At 45.6% G+C, this 11336-nt stretch overlaps 1 protein-coding gene across 1 annotated transcript in view; it reads right to left on the reverse strand.

Moving 5' to 3' along the window:
- The window catches only part of NDUFAF6 (NADH:ubiquinone oxidoreductase complex assembly factor 6), a 57143-nt gene extending 51234 nt beyond the window's left edge, over nt 1-5909 (reverse strand). Inside the window, exon 1 of the mRNA XM_070392218.1 lies at nt 5805-5909. The gene's annotated coding sequence lies outside the window, so the exon portion shown is untranslated. The remainder of the gene's footprint in view (nt 1-5804) is intronic.
- Nucleotides 5910-11336: the final 5427 nt, after the last annotated feature.

The following is an 11336-nucleotide window of genomic DNA, read 5'->3' on the forward strand; positions in this document are numbered from 1 at the left end:
GTCGGGGGATATCCAGAACCTAGCAACAGTCCTTGGCTGTGCAGAGACTTTGCATCCCAGCATCTAGCATTACGGGTGCTCAGTACTGTGAGATAAACGCTGAAATCCTAACAGTTACTCCAGGTCCAGTTTCATTTCCTTCTATAAAAATTAGGGTCGTTCACAGAACCCTAAACAATTGCCTGTGGCTCCTGTGGCACTTCATAGATCCTGCTTCTCATTTTAGTTGTTCGTGTCCTTGGCCATCTCTTCCTACCGGATGATAAGTAAGTAGGATGCAGGGCTTATGTCTGTGTAGTAGGTGCTCAATAAAAATTAACTGTTCTAAATCGCACGCCTATGTGCCAGTTGTGAAGAGGGAAAAAAAGTAGGTGAGGCTGAATTTGCTCTTGAGGTATTTGCTGCACATGTACCAGTACTTTGCCTTGGCCTGAATAGAAAATGAATAAAGGAGGAAGAAAGTAACTTCCATCCCCTTTGGAGAAACAACAGAGAGCAAAGGATATTTTTATCAGGAAGTTCCAGAAGAATGCGGAACAAGCTCAGAAACATTTTATAAATAGATCAGGAACCCATATACTGGAAATATAAAACCCCTCATAAGTAACATCAGACACGTTTGCCTGAGCACAATTTAGCAACAGTAGGAGTCACTAAATCCTCTTTTCATTGTCTCCACATTTCTTTCCAACTAAATAGGGTAAGTTAATTTGATCTTCTGCATGTGCCTAACCCCTGGGTAAACACGATGGCTGTAAGACGCCCTGTTTCTCCAGAGAACATGCCTGAAGCTGTTCCCACTCTACCGTGTTCCACTCTGAGGCCCCCATTGCCACCCACACAGGAATGTGCAATGGGCAGAAATTCTAGGAATAGCTGTTGAGCGAACGGTGAAGGACTCAAACCAAACCTCCCTGAGGGTGTGATTATATCCAACTCCGTCACATGGTTTCCTCCTCAGCCCCCTTCCTAAGTTTCAGAGTCCAGTCCTGGGCAGCCGAATTGAAGCAAACATTTATCCAAGAATCCAGGAAGCTTAATGTAATCTTCAGCAGCCATGGGGGAATCAGGCAAAAAGCATCTGGGGAAATGTGCCCACAGTGGTTATGCCATCTCAGCAGGAATAGCACTGTTCAGTGTCCTCGGTCCCCTGGAGGTTGCAGTTAAGCTATGGACAGACTAGCTGGCTGGCTGCTCAGGACGATGTCATCCCCAAGCAGCATTCCCAAGGGGAGGCATCAAAGGCTCAGAACTTCAACTTTCCCGGATCAGAAACTTGATGAGACCGACTCTCCTAAGATAGGTGTATTTAGTCAAGGTTTTCCAGAGAAACAGAACCAATCCTATCTAATAAAGAGGGAATATGCTAATTGACCATCATGCCCTCACAAATGGCGGTTCCCACAGCCAATAAAATGGGAACATGCTAATTGACTATCACATCCTCACAAAGATGGCGGCGCCCAGTCCCCGCAGCCCTGCCTCACCCAGTCCCCGCAGCATCCAGCCAGAGTCCCCCAGTCCCCTCAGCCCCGCAGGGGAGAGCAGTTGGGGACAATCATGCTGTGGAGGCCGAGAAGTCCCACAACCTGCAAGCTGGAGAGCCAGGAAAGCTGTTGGTGTAAACCTGCCTACGTCCAAAGGCCTGAGAATGGGGGTGGATAGCGATGACGTACGTCCCCATCTGAGTCAGAATCCTCGATATTCGAGGGCATGAAAAGATGAATGGATTCAGCTACAGTTGAGAGAGCAAATTCACTCTTCCTCCGCTTCTATATTCTAGTCAGGCCCTCAACTGATTGGAGACGCCCACCTCAGGGGAGAGGGCCTTTTTCTTTACTCAGTCTACTAGTTCCAATGCTGATCTCTTCCAGAGACACCCTCACAGACACACCCAGAAATTATGTGTGTTCTAAACCAAGTATCTAGGCATCCCTTATCCAATCAAGTTGATACATAAATGAACCATCACAGTAGGCGCAATCAGACTCTGGGAAACTGAATTAACTCCCCTTAAAAACACTGCCCAAGGGTCAGAGACTCAACCAACCTGAAATTCAGTCCTTCTATCCTAGTGAAATAAATACAGAAACTTTATGCACAGAAAGGTAAGAAGATATTTTTTAAAGTATATTTTTATTGCTTTCAGAGAGAAAGGGAGAGAGAGAGATAGAAACACCAATGATGAGAGAGACTCACTGATCAGCTGCTCCTGCACCCTTCCTCCCCCCACCCCCCACCCCGCACCCTCAGCCGCTAGGGATGGAGCCCACAACCCGGGCATGTGCCCTGACCAGGAATCAAACTGTGACCTCCTGGTCATGGGTCAATGCTCAACTACCGAGCCACACCAGCTGGGCTTAATCCCCTCTTCTGGTAAGCACACAGAAAGATATCTCCTTACTGCCCAGCCGGCGTGTCTCAGTGGTTGAGCACTGACCTGTGAACTAGGAGGTCACGGTTCGATTCCTGGTCAGGGCACATAACGGGGTTCAGGCTCGATCCCCAGTGGGGGGTGTGCAGGAGGCAGCCGATTAGCGAGTCTCTCTCATCATTGATGTTTCTCTCTCTCTCTCCCTTTTTCTCTGAAAGCTATAAAGAACATTTTTTTTAAAAAAGAAGGGATTAGTTATACTCATGTAGCTTGAATTTTGTTATAGGTATATTTTACGTTTATATTAAAATGTGCATTTTTAATTATTGCATCAAATAGTTCATCTGTGAGACCAATTTTTGGTTCTATGAAGGTAAAGATCAGGTTTTGTTTTGCTCTGCCACTGTGCCTCTAGCATGTAAGCCATTGTAGGTGCTGAATAAATATCCACATAAGCTCCACTTGTCAATCTAGTCTAAACTAAAAAGTAGTCACCTTCATGTTAATCAGGGAAAGGCCAATTAGTTCATAGACTATCAGAGTCATAGACAGTATATAGGCCATAATTTTCCAACTTGTAAATAGTGCCTATTAGTGGTTTGTGAAATCAATATAGTGAGTCATGACTGGCCTTTTAAAAAATAGAATTCAGTAGGAAAGAAACCAGAGTACATTTAATAAGGGTATTGTTTCATGAAATTTTGTTTCCGTTTTGCATAAACTCTGCGGTGATGCAAAATGTATTTCTTAACTCTGGGTTGTGGTAAAAAAAAACCCCACAAAACTTTGAGAGCCACTGATCTTTTCTAATGCACGTGTGCTCGATACACACACAACACACACACATACACACACACACACACCACACACACACACACAACACACACACACACACACACATCCCAGCTCTCCAGCCAGATAACAAACCACTTTCAGTTCCCCAGAACACCATGCCATTTTCTACTGTAGAGGACTTGGCACTTCCTGTTCCCTTTACCTGAAATGGACTTGCCCAGCTCTCTGCCGGGAGGGGCAGGGGGCTGGCTGACTCTTCTAGATGCTGCTCAAGTACCTGCTATGAACCCTCTGTTACCTTTCTGAGCAAAGCCAGACTCCCTCCCGTGTGCTTCCATCTCCCCTTCTACCTGATTCACTGCAGTGCTGTGCCCGGATGGTGGTCACTTCCACAGGTGGCTGTCTCTCCTACTAGTGTGGCTCCTGAGAGCAAGGACCCCGTGGTCCTCACCTCAGTGTTGCCAGACCCCACATGATGCCTGTAGCACTCAATAATGACAGGGAAAAGCCTTATGATGAAGAAAGCAGCTCTTTGTCGGCCTGCAGACTGAAGGGTCCCAGGTTCAATTCCAGTCAAGGGCGCACGCCCGGGTTGCGGGCTGGATCCCCAGTAGGGGAGGTGCAGGAGGCAGCCAATCAATGATTCTCTCTCATCATTGATGTTTCTATCGCCCTCTCCCTTCCTCTCTGAAATCAATAAAAAAATATATTAAAACAGCCCTGACCGGTTTGGCTCAGTGGATAGAGTGTCGGCCTGCAGACTGAAAGGTCCCAGGTTCGATTCTGGTCAAGGGCATGTACCTGGGTTGCGGGCATATCCCCAGTAGGAGGTGTGCAGGAGGCAGCTGATCGATGTTTCTCTCTCATCGATGTTTCTAACTCTCTATCCCTCTCCCTTCCTCTCTGTAAAAAAGTCAATAAAATATATTTTAAAAAATATTAAAACAAAAAGAAAGCATCTCTTTATTAATGAAGTAGAATAGCATCCAAAATTTTCAGCAATAATTGAAAATAGCAAGGTGCAGTTCAGTAGACATATCACGCTGACATCGTATCTGTGTGCGCTGTGCATTTGATCATGGGGAATAGCTTTGGAAGAATACAAAGGAAACTTAACAATGGCTGCCACCCTGGGCATACCCAGAAGAGAGACTAATATTTCACTGTCTGCCTCTTGATTTTTGTGCTATGTGCAGGGGTAACCTATCACTAAAATTAACTAGTAAATATTTCTCCAAAATATTTCTATAGGCAATGAATATAAGAAAGACAAGATTTATGGCTTCCAAATATCCCATAATAAAGAAAGACATAGATAGTTGTTTTCTATTAACTGACTTTTTAAAATTTATTGAGAAGAGAGAGAGATCAATTTGTTTTCTACTTCTTTATGCATTCATTGGTCAATTCTACGTGCCTTGACAGGGGATCGAACCCACAACCTTGGTGTATGGGGAAAACAGTCTAACCAGCTGAACTACCTGGCCAGGGCTTATTCACTGATTTTTCAGAAAAGGCCTTTATTGTCTGTGAAATTTAAAGGTAAACATAGACCTTTTCTGATTTACAGCAAAAAGGGGAGGTGGCCTCTCCCTCTAACCAGGAGAGCAGCCTGGGAGTAAGAAAGGGGGTGGGGGTGGGGGTGGAATTGCAGTTTCTAAGAAATAAGCAAACCTCCAGTCTTTATGGAAAACCACAGATCATTAGGAAGGCCTGACTAATAGACCCTTGGCAGTTGTCAAAGAAGGCAGTTTTAACAAAGGATAAGCTAATTTTGTAACTGTCTGGAGAACAAGGTTCTTCTTTCAACAGTCCTCTGGCTGGGCTCTCCAAATACTTCACGTCATTAAAATATTCTTTTATATAAGCCTAATTGTAGGAATTAAAAGAGCTGCTTATTACAGACCTGGGTTTCTATGGCAACAGTAAAATAAATGCCCAAGTGTCTGAAGCATTGAGAAAAATAATGCACATTAATAATAGGTAGCCCTGTGAATCCTTTAATAAAACAACCCGTTGAGAGTCAGCCACTCCACGTGTTGTAACAAGAATGGCTGAGGAAACCTGCAAACTTCCAGAAACCCAGCAAAATATCTCCTGTTAAAGTCGCTGAAATGATTCTGGGTAAAAAATATATATATATATATTCATGGTGACTTTAGGAATATCATGGGGATGTTCTAATCACATCTGTTAGTAAAAGAAAATACTTTCTCTTTTACGTTATATGCTCAAAATCTGTCTCTTGAATTCCCTCCCCCCTCTCCGCCTCTCTCTCTCCTCCCTCCCTCCCTCCCCCCATCTCTTTCTTAAGTGCCTACTGAAATCCTGGCAGGGGTGACCTTGGCCCTAGCCAGGACCTGCCCTGTGGCTCCTGTGGAAGCAGGGATCTCGCCTCCTTCTGCTGCGTCTGCCAGGTTCCTCTCCTCAGAACAGAGGATGGACTCCGAACAGGGGGCCCTAAGATGGGTCCTTTCCGATTCATGTTTTCAAACGAAAGTTATTTTCCGAAATAAGTTCTTTTCTTGACTTACTGTAAAGCAAATGGAATACTCCTTTGTAGTAGTTGGCTAGAACCGCCATAACCAAGTACCACAGACTGGGTGGCTTAAACAACACAAGTTCATTTACTCACAGTTCTGGAGGCTGGAAGTCCCAAGATCGAGTTGCTGGCAGGGTTGGTTTCTTCCGAAGCCTCTCTCTTTGGCTCGTTGATGGCCATGGTCGGGGAGGAATTAACTTCCCTCCACCCTCAAGGTTCTTTCTGCCGGTCTAATAATCAAATAGACATGAGACAGATTAGTAAGAGAGAATAACCAAATTACACTGCATGCATATTATGGAAACCCTGCATACAGGAGAGAGTCAAAGACCCCCACATGCAGGGGAGGTTCGGAGACAGAAAGGGAAAATGGGTATGTGGTGGGCAGTTAGAAGGACCAGGTGGAGAAGGTCACCAGGGTGGAGAGCCCCGGGTGCCCAGCAATTGTAAGGTGGGACCTCACCCCCAGGGTGGCCTTTCCGCCCCTGGCAGATCGCTGGTCCTGCGGTTTGGACCCCTGACCTTTCCTCCCTAGAGATCACATCGAGGGTCGGTTATATTTCAGCTCAGGCCCAGAAAATCAACAAAACCAGCCCAGCTGACCTCAGGACCAGCTGCATTGAAGAATGGCCCCCTGCCCCGGTGCTGGCCGATCAATCATTGGGGAGCACGACCCTCCCAGGACACACCTGGAAACCTGCGGAATATTCTATCGAGATCTTCCCCTGGTGCCTCCCCGGAAATCTCTGCCCTTAAAACCCTTAGGACGGAGGACCCAGTGCGCTCTCCCTCCCAGAACACGCTGTGCCTTTCCCTTCCTCTTCTTCCTCCTCCTGTTCCAGGCGAGCAGGTACAGAGGTTGCTGAACCCAGGTCCCGTCTGACCCCCGTGGCTGTAGTACCTGGTGCCATTCCCGACACCTACAACAGGTAAATAAGACATTCTGAGCTAGGAACTGGGGTAATGCATCCTGAGGCTTCAGAAGGTCATTGCCCGGAGCGCACAAGTTCAGTAATTAGTAGTTTGCCCTGCCCTATAGAGAGGCCAAAAAGGTTATCTCACCCTGGCGGGTTTGGCTCGGTAATTAGAGCATTGGGCCTCAGAGCAAAGGGCCTCGGGTTCAATTCCTGGTCAAGGGCACGCACCTCGGATCCCCGAGATCCTCAGCTGGGGTCACGGCGAGTGTGAGAGGCAACCAATCATGTGTCTCACATCAATGCTTTCTCTCCCCCTCCACCCTCCCTTCCACTCTCTCTAAAAATCAATGGAAAAATTTTTAAGAAAATTTTTAAGAAGGATATTTTTAAGAAAGCTTCTCTCTCATAATCTCATTATGGGCAAGGTCCCTAATTTAAGCTCGAGGGGCAAAAGTTTCTCTTGAGCCCGAAGCTAAAGCTACCTTTTCCTCCCACTGGATTTTCTCAGTTCTAAAGTTACCTTTAATCCAAAGCAATCCACGCATGTTGACATTCTGAACCCCCACACCATTTTCTCCTCCCGATAGAACTTGTGTCCTCACATTCCCTTCCCTCTGTGTACGTCAGTGTCCTAATCTCCTCCTCTTATTAAGGCACAAGTTGCCCTATCTGGTTTGGTTCAGTGGATAGAGCGTCGGCCTGCGGACCAAAAGGTCCCAGGTTTCGATTCCGGCCAAGGGCATGTACCTTGGTTGTGGGCACATCCCCAGTAGTAGGTGTGCAGGAGGCAGCTGACGGATGTTTCTAACTCTCTATCCCTCTCCCTTCCTCTCTGTAAAAAACCAATAAAATATATTTTAAAAAAAATAAAGGCACCAGTCATGTTGGATTAGGACCCACTCCAATGAACCCATTTTAACTCCACTACCTTTTTAAAGACCCTATCTCTGTATATAGCTGCCTTCTGAAGTACTAGGGGTTAGGACTTCAACAACGAATTGGAAGGGTGGGGACGATTCAGCTGGGAACAGGAAGCAGGCTCCTGTACAATAGGGCTTTGTTGTCCTTCCCAGCAAGGTGAGCACCACCCAACATGACTGGTGCCTTTATCGGAAGAGGGGGTTAGGATTCAGACACACACAGAGGGACCACACCACGTGACCACGAAGACGGCCTATCTACAAGCCAAGGAGCCTTGAAGGGCCTGAGAAGAAACCAGTCTCACCAACACCTTGAACTTGGACTTAATAGCCTCCATAACTATGAGAAGATTTCTGTTGTTTAAGCCACTCGGTCTGTGGTATTTTGTTGTGGCTGCCCGAGCAGTCTAATACACTTAGAGAGCTGGGAGAAATTATTGCAGCTACCTTTTTCCACAATCTGCCACACCCCAAGACCATAAGTCCCTGGTGGTTTGGGGTTCTGTTGTTCTTGTGCATCTTCAGCATTCAATAAATATTGCCCGTCCTGGCCCGGTGGCTCAGTGGATTGGCACGCCTTCCAGTGCAGTAAAAGGTTGTGGGCTCCATTCCTGGTCAGGGCCGCGCCAGCACGGCCAAGGGTGAGCCTGAGGGGAGGTGGTGAAGGATTTAGAAAAGACAGACAGGAAGGTAAAGCTGAGGCTCGGTGGGATGCCGCTTCTCTGATGGAGAGACAGCGACCCAGCCTGTCAGCCAGATTCCACGAGTTAAAGTAAGGACGTGGTCAAGATGTTAACAATGTTCTCATCTACTCAGTTACGTGCACCTGAACTCTATCAAGCCCACATCACTCAGCCACGTGGGCCCACAGGTTTGGACCAGAAGGTCAAGCTTACAACTACAGCCTTTGGCTATTGTTGTGCTGGGAGGGCTTTGCCCTCCAAGCTGGGACTTGCACGTGGTTTTGCCAGGAGAGGACTGTGCCCTCTCATTAGTCCGAGGCTTGAACCTGCCCAAACACTGTAGCCGCTCTCCACACCAAGGTTGTGGGTTTGATCCCTGGTCAGACGCATACAGGAGACAATCAATCGATGTTTCTCTCTCTCTCCCTTCCTCTCTCTAAAGATCTATAAAAAAAAAAACATATCTTCGGGTGAGGATTAAAAAAAAATTTAAGGTAGTTTTAAATAAATAAATAAATATTGCCTGTTTTAAATCTATTTTATTTATTTTTTACAGAGAAGAAGGGAGAGGGATAGAGAGCTAGAAACATCGATCAGCTGCCTCCTGCACGCCCTTCAGTGGGGATGTGCCCGCAACCAAGATACATGCCCTTGACGAACCTGGGACCCTTCAGTCCGCAGGCCGACGCTCTATCCACTGAGCCAAACCAGTTTGGCAATATTGCCTGTTTTTAGACTTGTTTTTCAAGGCAAGAGAAGAAAGAGAAGCCAGAGAAGATGGTGAAGGATCAGAGAACTATGGGGGAACCAGATGAATGTTTATGTCATGGTGTTACCCGCGGTGTTGGCTGTGAAACTGGACCTCAGTTCTTGAGTTTGGCAAAGGAAGACTTCAGAGCCAAGAACTCAAATGATAAGAGGAAGTTTATTTAGAAAGTTACAGAGGTAGTTCAGGTGAGCCAGCGGGGCTTCATAGGCTCAGGACACGGTTATGGAAGCAGAGGAGGGCCCTAGGACGGGAAGGGGAAGGGCCATGGTGAGGTACCAGGGGAAGAAGAGGGGATGGGAAAGGCGCAGGCATGCTCCCCAGAGCAAGCAGGAGGGAGAATGTGCGCGGGTCCTTCCTGAGGGTTTTAAAGGCTGGGGGTTTAAGGGAGGTCTTGGGGGAGGATCTCAATAGAATAGTCATCAGCTTTGTGCTGATGCACCAAAATGAGATTTACTCCCCTGACTTCACCCACTCTTGGCTGTGATTGGCACAGATGACGCTAATTGGATTATGTTACCTCTCTCCCTGAGCAGGGTGATTTACGCTATTTACCCTCTCGGTGGGGAAGAGACGTGTAAACCACTTACTCTTAACTGTCCTGCGTTAGGGAAGACAGGATTTTGCGATTCACTAGATGGCTGTAAACTGTTTGGCCACTAAACTGTCTGTCTCAGTTTCCCTATTCTACTTGTCCCGGCTTGTTCGCTTGTCTCGATGGAAGCCAAAGGAAGAGAGAAACTTGGCAAAGAGGTCTTTGGAGATCTCAGATCTCACGGAGGATGGGGACTGAGAGTGGATTTGACAACGGTGATTGCCACACCCACCAGGGAGGGGCTGGGATTGGTTGCAGGGAAAGAAACAGCATTGATCAAGGAGATCTTTACATTCTTACCATATATTTCTGCTGCTTTGAAATATTTTACTGTAAGATATATCCACATGTAAAAATGTGGTTAACATGCCCTGGCTGGGTAGCTCAGTTGTTAGAGCATCATCCTGATATGCCAAGGTTATGGGTTCGATCCCCTGTCAGGGCACATACAGAGATCAACCAATGAATGTATCAATAAGTGGAACAACAAATAGATGTTTCTCTCTGTCTCTCAAATCAAGAAATAAAAATTTTAAAAAAATTTTTGTTAACATATAGTGATTTTTAAAGCAATACAGTCAAAGTCCTCTCTGGGCCTATCCTTGGGAAGTACCACTTCTAGGAGCGTAGTGCACATCCTCATATATTGCTGGGAAATACAAAATGGCACAACCCCATTCGAGGCAATTTGGCAAAAAAAAACTTTCAAAATTATAAATGCAGTAAATTACATCTCAATAATGTTGTTTTAAAAATATGACCAGTGCATAAACCCTTTTGATATATTCACACACATGCAAAATGGCACTATATACAAGGATATTTGCTGCAGCTTCATTTGTTATAGAAAAAAAATCTGGAAATAATCCAAGTGTCTCATAATTTGGGGTGGTTAAATAAACTGTGCTACACACACACAATGGAATCTTGTGCTGCTGTTAAAAAAAAAAAAAAAGAATGAGGAAGCTCTCCTTGTGCTTGATATGGAAAGATTTCCAAGGGAGATTAAGTGAGACAAAGTACAGAGCAGTTGTATGCTCCGTCTACGTAAACAAGGAGGCAAAAGAACAACAACACTGATATATATAAGTATAATATGTATATATTGTGTGTGTATATATATATATATATATATTTAATTGGCTTATATTTGTATAAAGAAACTGGAGGGTTAAGAAACAAAATTGGTTATCTGGAGAGCAGGGTGTAGAGAGGGTGGGATTAGCCTAGGTTTGTATTTATTCATATATACAGCATCATTAGATCCCACAGCAAATGTGAGGCCAGTGTTCTTTTCCCCATTTTACAGATGAAGACCAGAAAGATGAAGTCATCGACTGCCCCGTTTACCAGTTTACACAGCTGGTAAATGGGGAGCCAGAGTCCAGCCTCGCTCTGCCTAACTCCAAAGTCTACCCTGAAGCATCATTCGAACGGCCCCCTGGGTAAATACGGGGCCCTGGTCTTCAGATTTATGGTCTGAAACAAATAGCATCAAAGGCAGAATCATCAAAAGTCATAGTCAAATATATTTAAGGTGTTTATACAAATACAAGGGGCGAGAGACTGGGAGATGTTTTTTAGTCAAATGGGCTGGCTTTACTGGCTGTTCGTGCTTATTTGTTCCTTTGTTGACTTGCTGGCTTTTTAGATGTCTGTTTTGGAAGAAATGAGTGGAGGAGGGGAAAGATGATCCACTTTATGAGGTACATACCGTTCTCTTAGGCAAGTAATTATTTTATGG

Source organism: Myotis yumanensis, unplaced genomic scaffold (genome assembly GCF_028538775.1).
Source record: "Myotis yumanensis isolate MYYU_CA2020_CCGP unplaced genomic scaffold, mMyoYum1.0.hap1 SCAF_15, whole genome shotgun sequence".
NCBI lineage: Eukaryota > Metazoa > Chordata > Mammalia > Chiroptera > Vespertilionidae > Myotis > Myotis yumanensis.